At 44.6% G+C, this 13,006-nt stretch overlaps 1 pseudogene; it reads left to right on the forward strand.

Moving 5' to 3' along the window:
* The first annotated feature begins 12,017 nt into the window (after positions 1–12,017).
* LOC136642592 (5S ribosomal RNA) lies at positions 12,018–12,131 on the forward strand (annotated as a pseudogene).
* The last annotated feature ends 875 nt before the right edge of the window (positions 12,132–13,006 follow it).

Genomic DNA, 13,006 nt, shown 5'->3' on the forward strand with positions numbered 1-13,006 from the left:
CAATCCTCAAAAGCACACTCAGAGGCATAATAGAATCTTTTATTAAGAAGCATCACAATACATTCCTTTAACCCTGAGCAAGGTGATGTAGTCCTGGTTCCTTTTTTGATTTCTTCCACCTGTTCAGATGTTCCTTAATGGGGAGAAATCTCTCCGTGGGAGGAATCTTGAACTTTTGTATGAACTTCACCATTGCTTCATCATAGAGATCATCTAGGCTCTGCCACCAACAGTTGGTTCAGCCAAAATCCAGGCTGTATATTGTACCACTACCAATCAAATTTGCACCACTACCAACCAGACTATATCACATTTATTTGAACATAGTATCAGAATGCTAAATCTGCTAGAATCTGCAACTCTGCCCATGTTGCAGAGTTCCTTTATAGCATGTAGAAAGTGTTATAGTCAAATAAATGAAAGATCACCTAGATCAGGCTTTATGTTCTTCACATGTCGAGGGGAGGCTCTTAAAGGATTGAAAGTGCTTTTCCAGTAAATAGTATCTGAATAGTCTTTTTTGGTATCTTCCTCCCACAGGGGAATGTCAATATTGTTAACTGTTTTTTGTGCACAAAGAGACTTATTATTGAGTGCTGTTTGGGGAACATTGATATTGTGGGTTTGAGCATGGAAAAAAAAAGTAGTTTTATTTAAGATGTAGCTATTCAAAATGTGTGTTAATTAAGCATATAAAATAAAAGTCCTGTGGACTCTGGCTTCAGTTCTCAGTGGGGTGTCAGTTAGGTTGGAAAGATTCTTATATTGGCAACCTTCAGTCTCGAAAGACTATGGTATCGCGCTCTGAAAGGTGGTTCTGGCACAGCGTCTAGTGTGGCTGAAAAGGCCAATCCGGGAGCGACAATCCCTTCCACACCGGGAGCAAGTGCAGCCTGTCCCTGGTCCGTCTCCCTGGCTATGGGCCTTCCTTCTTTGCCTCTTAGCCTCAGACTGTTGGCAAAGTGTCTCTTCAAACTGGGAAAGGCCATGCTGCACAGACTGCCTCCAAGCAGGCCGCTCAGAGGCCAGGGTTTCCCACTTGTTGAGGTCCATCCCTAAGGCCTTCAGATCCCTCTTGCAGATGTCCTTCTATTCTAATAAGATTCTAATAGTCAAAGATTTGCACGTAAAACATCCACAGCTATAGAGGGGGCCTGGATGTGTGCATGATGGAATCTTTGTGAAGATGTATTTAGGAGAAAGCATGCCTGAGTATATCTGCATTTGCCATGTTTTCAGGTGCTTAGTATAATACCCGACATTCTACTCCTATGCCCTGGCCCGTTGGAGGGCAGTAGATGTTCTTATCCAGGGTCTAGGAGAGGGGGGTAAAGGGGGTAATTTGTACCCGGGCCCAGGTCAGAAAGGGGGCCCAGGAGTTCAAGGAGGGGGCCCAGAAATTTGCTGGGATCTTACATTTCCCAATCTCACCCAGGCTTACTGTCCACACGGGATGCTGGGGCACAAACCATACACACCAGGCCCAGGAATGCATACATTCCTTAACACTGTCACATCTGGGAGGAAACTGACCTGTACAGTAGCTCTTTGGCTTGTGGATCTGCTTGCCATGAAGGAGTGTAGAGAAGCTCAGTGACACTGCTGTGGGACCGCAGCTGCTGCAGAAGTCAGTTTTAGTGTACAAAGGACACTTTCCATTCTACTGGGAGCCTAAATACAATGAGACGAATCTTCTGCAATGACTTTCTATATTTGAAAGACTTTAGAGAGACTTAGGAGTGTGTTTGGTTTTCCATATTACTGTATATAGCTGCCAGCGCTGGGCAGGCAGGTAGACCTGAGCTCTGCATTAGGAAGACTGGAAGACCTGGGCTCCAAAGATTATTCTGGCTATTGCCACTTTCCCCCTGCCTATTTTGCCTCCATTTTGTCTCCTCCACTGCCAAGCCCCTCTGTTACACCTCCTTCCTATTTGGGCAGGGGCCCAAAAGAAACATTGTGCCCCCTGATAAAATTCCTCTCAGAGGCCCTGCCCAGAAATTTCCTGGGATCTGCCATTTTCCTATCTACTCAGACTTGTTGCTCGTACGGGGTGCTGGGGACACTACTGATGCCACATGGATAGGTAGACCTGGGCTCCAAAGACTTTTCCAGCTGTCTCTACCCTTCCCTCATCCTGCTTTGCCCCTCCCTGCCCCTATTCTGTTCACCTATCACCACCCGCCCCTGCTCTGTTTCACCCCTCCCCCTTTGAAAGGGGCCCAAAACAAACTTTGTACACCCTGATAAAATTCTTCTCAGAGGCCCTGTCTTGCATGATGAACAGGAATATTCTTCTAAATAGGATACCATCACCACCCTCAGAGAAAATCCTCTTTTCAAAAGACCCATGTAGGGTGATACCTTGATAAGATCAACTAAAATATTACAAAGTGGTGAGCAAGCTTTTCAAAAGGGACGTGAGTAACACAAATCAGATTCTAGGGAGGCTGGCCTCCATGTTTCATGCTACTTTTGGATCAGCAGCTGTTAACTGGATTTGTACAGTGAGGTGGGTAGTAAAAGTAATTTCCTCTGAAGCTAATCTTCATTTGGCAGGTAGAAATACATGGGTACAAAGAAGAAAATGTAAAAATGATGGTGAGGGAGGGAAAGGGGAGATAAAAGGAGACTTAGAGATGGCAGAGAAATTAAATGAGTTCTTTGCATCTGTCTTCACGGCAGAAGACCTCGGCCAGATACCGCTGCCCGAACGGCCCCTCCTAACCGAGGAGTTAAGTCAGATAGAGGTTAAAAGAGAAGATGTTTCAGACCTCATTGATAAATTAAAGATCAATAAGTCACCGGGCCCTGATGGCATCCACCCAAGGGTTATTAAGGAATTGAAGAATGAAGTTGCAGACCTCTTGACTAAGGTATGCAACTTGTCCCTCAAAACGGCCACGGTGCCAGAAGATTGGAGGATAGCAAATGTCACGCCTATTTTTAAAAAGGGAAAGAGGGGGGACCCGGGAAACTATAGGCCGGTCAGCCTAACATCCATACCGGGTAAGATGGTGGAATGCCTCATCAAAGACAGGATCTCAAAACACATAGACGAACAGGTCTTGCTGAGGGAGAGTCAGCATGGCTTCTGTAAGGGTAAGTCTTGCCTCACAAACCTTATAGAATTCTTTGAAAAGGTCAGCAGGCATGTGGATGCGGGAGAACCTGTGGACATTATATATCTGGACTTTCAGAAGGCGTTTGACACGGTCCCTCACCAAAGGCTACTGAAAAAACTCCACAGTCAGGGAATTAGAGGACAGGTCCTCTCGTGGATTGAGAACTGGTTGGAGGCCAGGAAGCAGAGAGTGGGTGTCAATGGGCAATTTTCACAATGGAGAGAGGTGAAAAGCAGTGTGCCCCAAGGATCTGTCCTGGGACCGGTGCTTTTCAACCTCTTCATAAATGACCTGGAGACAGGGTTGAGCAGTGAAGTGGCTAAGCTTGCAGACGACACCAAACTTTTCCGAGTGGTAAAGACCAGAAGTGATTGTGAGGAGCTCCAGAAGGATCTCTCCAGACTGGCAGAATGGGCAGCAAAATGGCAGATGCGCTTCAATGTCAGTAAGCATAAAGTCATGCACATTGGGGCAAAAAATCAAAACTTTAGATATAGGCTGATGGGTTCTGAGCTGTCTGTGACAGATCAGGAGAGAGATCTTGGGGTGGTGGTGGACAGGTCGATGAAAGTGTCGACCCAATGTGCGGCGGCAGTGAAGAAGGCCAATTCTATGCTTGGGATCATTAGGAAGGGTATTGAGAACAAAACGGCTAGTATTATAACGCCGTTGTACAAATCTATGGTAAGGCCACACCTGGAGTATTGTGTCCAGTTCTGGTCGCCGCATCTCAAAAAAGACATAGTGGAAATGGAAAAGGTGCAAAAGAGAGCGACTAAGATGATTACGGGGCTGGGACACCTTCCTTATGAGGAAAGGCTACGGCGTTTGGGCCTCTTCAGCCTAGAAAAGAGACGCTTCAGGGGGGACATGATTGAGACATACAAAATTATGCAGGGAATGGATAGAGTGGATAGGGAGATGCTCTTTACACTCTCACATAATACCAGAACCAGGGGACATCCACTAAAATTGAGTGTTGGGCGGGTTAGGACAGACAAAAGAAAATATTTCTTTACTCAGCGTGTGATCGGTCTGTGGAACTCCTTGCCACAGGATGTGGTGCTGGCGTCTAGCCTAGACGCCTTTAAAAGGGGATTGGACAAGTTTCTGGAGGAAAAATCCATTATGGGGTACAAGCCATGATGTGTATGCGCAACCTCCTGATTTTAGAAATGGGTTAAGTCAGAATGCCAGATGTAGGGGAGGGCACCAGGATGAGGTCTCTTGTTATCTGGTGTGCTCCCTGGGGCATTTGGTGGGCCGCTGTGAGATACAGGAAGCTGGACTAGATGGACCTATGGCCTGATCCAGTGGGGCTGTTCTTATGTTCTTATGTAAACAGTTGGATGAAATTGCCATGACCGCAATTGTGTGTGACAATTCTATGTAAAGTGTAAATGTATATAAGCACAGTGACTATTCAAATTATTATTCCAAAGTACATGAAGCACAGTTGTTCACTGGTGTTGAGCAATTGATATGAGTCTCAGCCTAAGTATCAACTGGGTTTCGGTGCAGTATGTACGATGTTCCTAAAAGCTCTGTTTTTTGCAGAGCTGATGGTGCTATTTCAGTAAGCTGCAGTTGTTTAAAGTAATTTATGAAACTTTTCGAGATTGTTCCATGTGCCCCAATGACAATGAGGACCACTTTAGTGTGTTTTGTCCATAGTCATGTGATTTCAATGACCAAGTCTCGGTATTTTGTCATTTTTTCTAGTTCTTTTTCATTGGCATCTCCAGGAATTGCAATATCTATTTGCCAAATGTTTCAATTTTCTATTATTGATATCTGAGATGTGTTAGGTCAAGGTGTCGGTCCGTTTGAATTTTAACGTCCTAAAGGATCTTGACTTGTTCATTCTCCAACACCTTCTCAACCTGATGTTCCCAAACATTTTTTGATGCTGGCAAATTACGTATGCTTTTTACATAATGACCAGTGGATTAATTTTGCAATTCTTTCGTGTCTTTGTAATCTGTACGATCTCACTACGTTCGCATATCAGATGAGACACAGTCTTATCTTTTTCCTGGCAAAGTCTGCACTTAGGGTTTTTACCTACCTTCTGGATTTCAAACTTCAGAACATTTATTTGCAGTGCATGTGTTTATGAGGCAAGAATCAAACATTCAGTTTCTTTCTTGATGGTGCCCAGTTTCAGCCATGCCCAAGTCAAGTTGTTTCCTTCAATATTTTTTTCAGGTGTTGTCCATGCAATGGTTTATTTTTTTTCCCCCCTCTGGAAATTTTTTTTTTTTTCACAGTACACTGACTATTCAAATTAGCTGTTCTGATCTGTTTTGTTTATCCAGACATTAAGTCCTTCTCAAGGGCCTGGGATCCCTGGTTTTTACTCGTATTCTATTTTGATATTATAATTACCATTGCAAAATGTAAGCTGTTCCCAGTAAAGCTGCTTTTCGTAGTTGATTGTTGGTAATTTCTGCAGCCCCGATGCTGATCAGATGCTCTTCAAGGTGTTTCGGAATAGCACCGAGGGTGCCAATCACCACTGGGATCACTTTTGGTCTTCTGCCGTAGCCTTTCAATTTCTGTTTGTAAATCTTTGTATTTTGTTGTTTTTTTCCAGTTCTTTTTCTTCTTCTCTGCTATCACCTGGTATTGCTATATTGATGATTTTGACTTGTTTTTCATTCTTCTTGATGACAGTTATGTGTGGTGTATTGTGCAAAAGATGTTTGTCTGTCCGTAGTTGGAAATCCCAAAATATTCTGGCATCTTCATTTTCAATGACTTTCAATTTTGTGGTCCCACCAGTTCTTGGCTGCAGGTAGCTTGAATTTTTTAACAGATGTTCCAGTGTATCATTCTTGCTACCTTGCCACTCCTCTGTTTGTAGTCCATTTGTGTGATCTTTTTACAGCAACTAATTAGGTGGTCCACTTTCATCTGTTTCTACACAGAAACAGTCCTTATTATAATAATTATAATAATAATTCCAAATATTCCAAATTTGGGAATATTATTATTCCCAAAGCAATAATTGGTGACAACATATTCCTAACTTTGAAAAGTTAATTAACACAGAGAGTGGGAGAGGAAACTATTATCTCAATTCAAGCCTAAACAGAGAAATTCAAACTTCCTGATCAATTTTAATTCAGCATTGTCAACATTTACATGATAAATTTTGAAGTGGAGATTATGGCAGAGGTAAAAGTACCTGGTTGTTTAGAGCAGGGGTGTCCAAAGTTTTTGGCAGGAGGGCCACATCATCTCTCTGTTGGGGGCCGGAGAAAAAAAGAATTAATTTACATTTAAAATTTGAATAAATTTACATACGTTTACATAAATGAATATATTAAAGATGAACTTATATATATGAATGAAGGTCTTGCAATAGCTCAAGGCCTATAAAAGGCCTGGCACAAATCAAGGCTGGCCTTTCCTTTGCTGCCACTACTACATCATAGACATGAAACAGCAGGGAGTGGAGGGAGCACTCATCCCACAGCTCACATGAGAGGTCAAACAGTCGCCCTCACGCTGAGAGCAGTTGCATCGGGCCAATGTGGGCTCCAGCAAGTGTCCAGAGGGCCAGAGGCTCATTGGAGACTGGGGGCTCCCAGAGGGCCGCATTTGGAGTCCTCGAGGGCCGCAAGTGGCCCCAGGGCCGGGGTTTGGGCACCCCTGGTTTAGAGTGTGAGAACTGAAAACTTAAGGATGGGACATACAAGATGTTCTTGCCTTATCAGTACTTCCCTATAGGAGGTGCAAGATCTTATGAAAGTACCTGTATCAGATAGGATTGATGTGTGCTGCTGCTACTTAACTTAAATTTATCTCAGTCCCCTGGCAGATGCAGCTGAGAAAATTGTTATTCATCTTGCCTCTGATATTTACAGGAGAAAGATCTCATCATTTTCCTCCTTTTCGTAATTCTGTGATGTTCATGCTTCATTTGGCAAACACGACAAGCTGACATTTTCAATCAGTGCGTCAACATTCCCTGAGGAACCAACGCTCCTTGGAAAGTGACAGCAGCACAAATGACTAAGGAAGTCTGTGCAGGGTCCTGTGTGCAATGGATAATTCTGGTGTGAGAGCTGTCATGTGTGCATTCACTGGCCACCCCTCTGCTCCTTATGTAATCAGTCCTAGAACATTAGAAAAATCCTGCTGGTTCAGATTGGAAGTTCTATCTAGTCCCACAGTCTGCTTCCCACCAAGGGCAACTGAATGACTCCTAGAATTTCATATGTAGGGCATGAAAGCAACAGCCCTGCTCTTTTGTTGCCTCTTTGAAACTGGCATTCAGTGGCATCCTGTCTCTGAACATGGAGATGCCATTATTGCCATTATCATATATTTCCTAATAGCGAATTCAGGTGGTTGAGTATCTATCAGTTTGCACACCATACAGAGCCACTCACACTGGCATATTCTTCAGCTTACTCTCCAGGACTTCCTAGGTATGCAGAAATGGACAAGGCTGTCATTTAAAAGGCAAGGGCACCCTTTCTCCCCCAGCACGATGAAGACTGAGCAGTCTCAGTGGCCCCTAGGAGTCATGAACTGTTGAAATGTCAATTGGAAAAAAGGAAAAAAGCAGGTATAGAGAAGGTGGGGAGAGAGAAATGGCCTGCTTCGGCCAATTCAACATTAGGTTTGGGGAGATGCAGCATTTTATTGTAGATCCAATTGCACGGCAGAAGACCTCGGGCAGATACCGCTGCCCGAACGGCCCCTCCTAACCGAGGAGTTAAGTCAGATAGAGGTTAAAAGAGAAGATGTTTCAGACCTCATTGATAAATTAAAGATCAATAAGTCACCGGGCCCTGATGGCATACACCCAAGGGTTATTAAGGAATTGAAGAATGAAGTTGCAGATCTCTTGACTAAGGTATGCAACTTGTCCCTCAAAACAGCCATGGTGCCAGAAGATTGGAGGATAGCAAATGTCACGCCTATTTTTAAAAAGGGAAAGAGGGGGGACCCGGGAAACTATAGGCCGGTCAGCCTAACATCCATACCGGGTAAGATGGTGGAATGCCTCATCAAAGATAGGATCTCAAAACACATAGACGAACAGGCCTTGCTGAGGGAGAGTCAGCATGGCTTCTGTAAGGGTAAGTCTTGCCTCACGAACCTTATAGAATTCTTTGAAAAGGTCAACAGGCATGTGGATGCGGGAGAACCCGTGGACATTATATATCTGGACTTTCAGAAGGCGTTTGACACGGTCCCTCACCAAAGGCTACTGAAAAAACTCCACAGTCAGGGAATTAGAGGACAGGTCCTCTCGTGGATTGAGAACTGGTTGGAGGCCAGGAAGCAGAGAGTGGGTGTCAATGGGCAATTTTCACAATGGAGAGAGGTGAAAAGCGGTGTGCCCCAAGGATCTGTCCTGGGACCGGTGCTTTTCAACCTCTTCATAAATGACCTGGAGACAGGGTTGAGCAGTGAAGTGGCTAAGTTTGCAGACGACACCAAACTTTTCCGAGTGGTAAAGACCAGAAGTGATTGTGAGGAGCTCCAGAAGGATCTCTCCAGACTGGCAGAATGGGCAGCAAAATGGCAGATGCGCTTCAATGTCAGTAAGTGTAAAGTCATGCACATTGGGGCAAAAAATCAAAACTTTAGATATAGGCTGATGGGTTCTGAGCTGTCTGTGACAGATCAGGAGAGAGATCTTGGGGTGGTGGTGGACAGGTCGATGAAAGTGTCGACCCAATGTGCGGCGGCAGTGAAGAAGGCCAATTCTATGCTTGGGATCATTAGGAAGGGTATTGAGAACAAAACGGTTAGTATTATAATGCCGTTGTACAAATCGATGGTAAGGCCACACCTGGAGTATTGTGTCCAGTTCTGGTCGCCGCATCTCAAAAAAGACATAGTGGAAATGGAAAAGGTGCAAAAGAGAGCGACTAAGATGATTACGGGGCTGGGGCACCTTCCTTATGAGGAAAGGCTACGGCGTTTGGGCCTCTTCAGCCTAGAAAAGAGACGCTTGAGGGGGGACATGATTGAGACATACAAAATTATGCAGGGGATGGACAGAGTGGATAGGGAGATGCTCTTTACACTCTCACATAATACCAGAACCAGGGGACATCCACTAAAATTGAGTGTTGGGCGGGTTAGGACAGACAAAAGAAAATATTTCTTTACTCAGCGCGTGGTCGGTCTGTGGAACTCCTTGCCACAGGATGTGGTGATGGCGTCTAGCCTAGACGCCTTTAAAAGGGGATTGGACGAGTTTCTGGAGGAAAAATCCATTATGGGGTACAAGCCATGATGTGTATGCGCAACCTCCTGATTATAGGAATGGGTTAAGTCAGAATGCCAGATGTAGGGGAGGGCACCAGGATGAGGTCTCTTGTTATCTGGTGTGCTCCCTGGGGCATTTGGTGGGCCGCTGTGAGATACAGGAAGCTGGACTAGATGGGCCTATGGCCTGATCCAGTGGGGCTGTTCTTATGTTCTTATGTTCTTATCCCATTTATAGCCACCCATGGATACATTTACCCTCCTTGAATTGTCTAATCCCCTTTTAAAACTAAATAAACCACATAAGGATGGTATGACCATGTCTTATAGTGTCAAATTCTGTAACTTCTGTTGTATGAAGAACTGAAAACCACACAGGCTGTAATGGCCTCCTTTGTTGTCACCCTCTGGCAACTACTATTCAGTAACAACAGAGATTCCATTTAGCAATCTTGACTTGCAGCCATTGATTCAGAAACACTTAAGGCTTCTGCTTTTATCCCTACCCCCTTTGGATCACCTTTCCATTATAAATACCACCAATACTGTTTTTTCTGATGTTTATTTCCTTCCCAAGTAGTGGGAAGTAGAGGAGAGAATTAGATTTTTGCAGCTGACTGTGTAAAAATTGAGTTGTTACACACAAAAGAGAAAGTGGATGTGAAGTTAGCAGCCTGTTTATTCCCAGGTTTCTTGTTTCAATTCAAAACAGTTTTAAATATGCCAGTATTGTATTGGCAACCTTCAGTCTCGAAAGACTATGGTATCGCGCTCTGAAGGGTGGTTCTGGAACAGCGTCTAGTGTGGCTGAAAAGGCCAATCCGGGAGTGACAATCCCTTCCACACCGGGAGCAAGTGCAGTCTGTCCCTGGTCTGTCTCCCTGGCTATGGGCCTTCCTTCTTTGCCTCTTAGCCTCAGACTGTTGGCAAAGTGTCTCTTCAAACTGGGAAAGGCCATGCTGCACAGCCTGCCTCCAAGCGGGCCGCTCAGAGGCCAGGGTTTCCCACTTGTTGAGGTCCATCCCTAAGGCCTTCAGATCCCTCTTGCAGATGTCCTTGTATCGCAGCTGTGGTCTACCTGTAGGGCGCTTTCCTTGCACGAGTTCTCCATAGAGGAGATATGCCAGTAGTTTCATTTTAAATTGTTTTAAAATTTAAAGAGGAGATATGAGGAGATATGCCAGTAGAGGCATAGAGGAGATATGCCAGTAGTTTCATTTTAAATTGAAACTACTAACTGAATTGAAACTACTAACTGAGCTACTAACTAAATTGAAACTAAATTGAAAGAGGCATAGAGGAGATATGCCAGTAGTTTCATTTTAAATTGTTTGCTGCTTTTCATTGCTGTTAAATGTTGTTGGGTAGTTGTATTTTTAAACTGTGGTTTTTACTGTTATGTTGGGGTCCCACCCCCTTTGGGAATTGCCCTGGCAATCTGATTGAGGGGCATAGCCCGGCCCACCCATGAGGCCAACTGAAGCAATTGCCTAAGGCAGCAGATGCCCATCTACTTGCCTCCACTGTGTTGAGCTAGAACACTGGGGGGTGGAGTAAGCAGAAGGTGGGCATGTCATCAGGTAAGCGGGAGCAGCCTTTGCCATGCCGTCTCAGGTGTCAGTAGGTTTGGGGCCAACCCTGTTGAATGGTTATATAAAAATCCTTAAAACAAACCCCCATTTCTTTTACACTTTTTAGGCAGAGGATAGGTGGTTTTTTTCCCCCATTTACAGCATGAACTTTAGGGGAGATGCTGTTTGCTAAGAGAGATTTTCTCAGTGGCTTCCTGGAAAGCTATTGTGCTCTCTAGATTTGGTGAAATTACTGGTTGAGACACTCAGCTATGTCCTGAAAAACCCCCAAACCATTGTTTGGAAAGATACCTCTAAACCACTTATTAAGAATGACACAGCCAGGGAGAATAAAAAGGCTGCCCGGTGCAGAAAAGATAGCACTATAGGCACCAGGAGAAGAGAGGTCCACAATGGGGCACTGCCACTGCCACTGCCCCTTATGCTGGATGGCAGGGGCACTTGGAGAAGAGCCTCTGAAGCTGATCTCAGTGCATGGGCAGAAGCCAATCTACCTTCAGGTTCCTGTGTTACAAGCCATGTATGGCTTCAAAGGTCAGCCCTAATGTCTTTGAACTGTGCTTGGAATGGTCCTTTAGGGGGAGTAGGACCCTTTCCAGAACACAGTAAATGCCGCCATCTTGAACAGATGAACCACCTACCTACAGAACCTCCTTCCAGTCAGGACCAAGTTTCAGCCTATTGCCCTTATCCAGCCAATTCCAGATTCCAGACATGGATTCAGCTTTTCAGAACACAGTGGTTTTGGGTGCCCCTCTAGGAGGGTTTAATTCCCACAACCACTTTTGAGAGACATTAGGCTGGGCTCCCTGCCACATTTTACAATTTTCACTTGGTCTTCAAAGCCCTGATTTTCCATTGTGCATGGCACATCTCACCTGTTTACTTTCACACTGTTCATTTCCTTGTCAGATTTGTAGAATAATGAATGAGGACAAGCAAGAGGATTATTGTTAAGACACTGGCCAAATGGCAGTGGTGGCATCATCATCATCATCATCATCATCTTCTTCTTCTTCTTCTTCTTCTTCTGCTTTACCTAATTGTCTCTGTTTCTAATGAAGTTTTCTGTTACCCTGCACATGCCTGATCTCATCTGATCTCAGAAGCTAAGCAGGGTCAGACCTGGTTAGTACTTGGATGGGAGACTGCCTGGGAATACCGGGTGCTGTAGGCTTATACCATAGTCTTTCGAGACTGAAGGTTGCCAACCATTTTTCCTTAAAATGATTCATTTGGTGAGAGACACTGCCCAGAAGGCTTGGCATATGAAGCTCTTTCTGCATCAGGGAAGCTGAGCGATCTTGGGCCTGTCACATTTCCAGGAAGAATTTTTGCCCCTGGACAATCTCTGAAGCAAAATGTCTGCCACTCTAGACAAATCAATCACATCCTCTGACATTTCATGGGGAAAAACAGGGGCACCTGTGAACTTGCAAGATACCTGTTTTCACACCATGGATTATTACCAGCAATCCTCACCCTTCCACGCACTATTGCGCATGTTGCTAAAGGCATCTCTCTCTGCCTGCTGTTCATATAGTCTGAACTAGCTCATCCTGCACAAGCTTCGAAAAGTGCGGAATCTGTCTACCTGGATAGGCAGTTGCCTGACCCTGGTAAAAAGGGATCGTTAGAAGGTATAGTTGATGACTGAACAAAAATTAATTGTTGCAAGCTGCCACAGACATGTTCTACAAATGAGGTGACTGGTTTTGTGGCCCTGTTCCAAATACAGAACCCCCCCCCCCCGGTTTTTAGCTATGACGATTTTAAGATATATAAAATGGTTTTATATTGCATACAAGTCTACTCAGGTGGAACTTGGCCCTTCTAAAGGCCCAATCCTATCCAATTTTCCAGTGCCAGTGCAATCGTGCCCATGGGTGCGCACTGCATCCTGAGGCAATCACAAAGGCTTCTTCAAGATATGGGAACAATGTTCCCATACCTCAAGGCTGCATTACAGCTGCATCCGTGCTGAAAAGTTGGATAGGATTGGGCCCTAGGTCAATATTTCTACACTGATTTGCACTCTCTAGGGTAGCCATT

This window comes from Tiliqua scincoides, chromosome 2 (assembly GCF_035046505.1).
Source record: "Tiliqua scincoides isolate rTilSci1 chromosome 2, rTilSci1.hap2, whole genome shotgun sequence".
NCBI lineage: Eukaryota > Metazoa > Chordata > Lepidosauria > Squamata > Scincidae > Tiliqua > Tiliqua scincoides.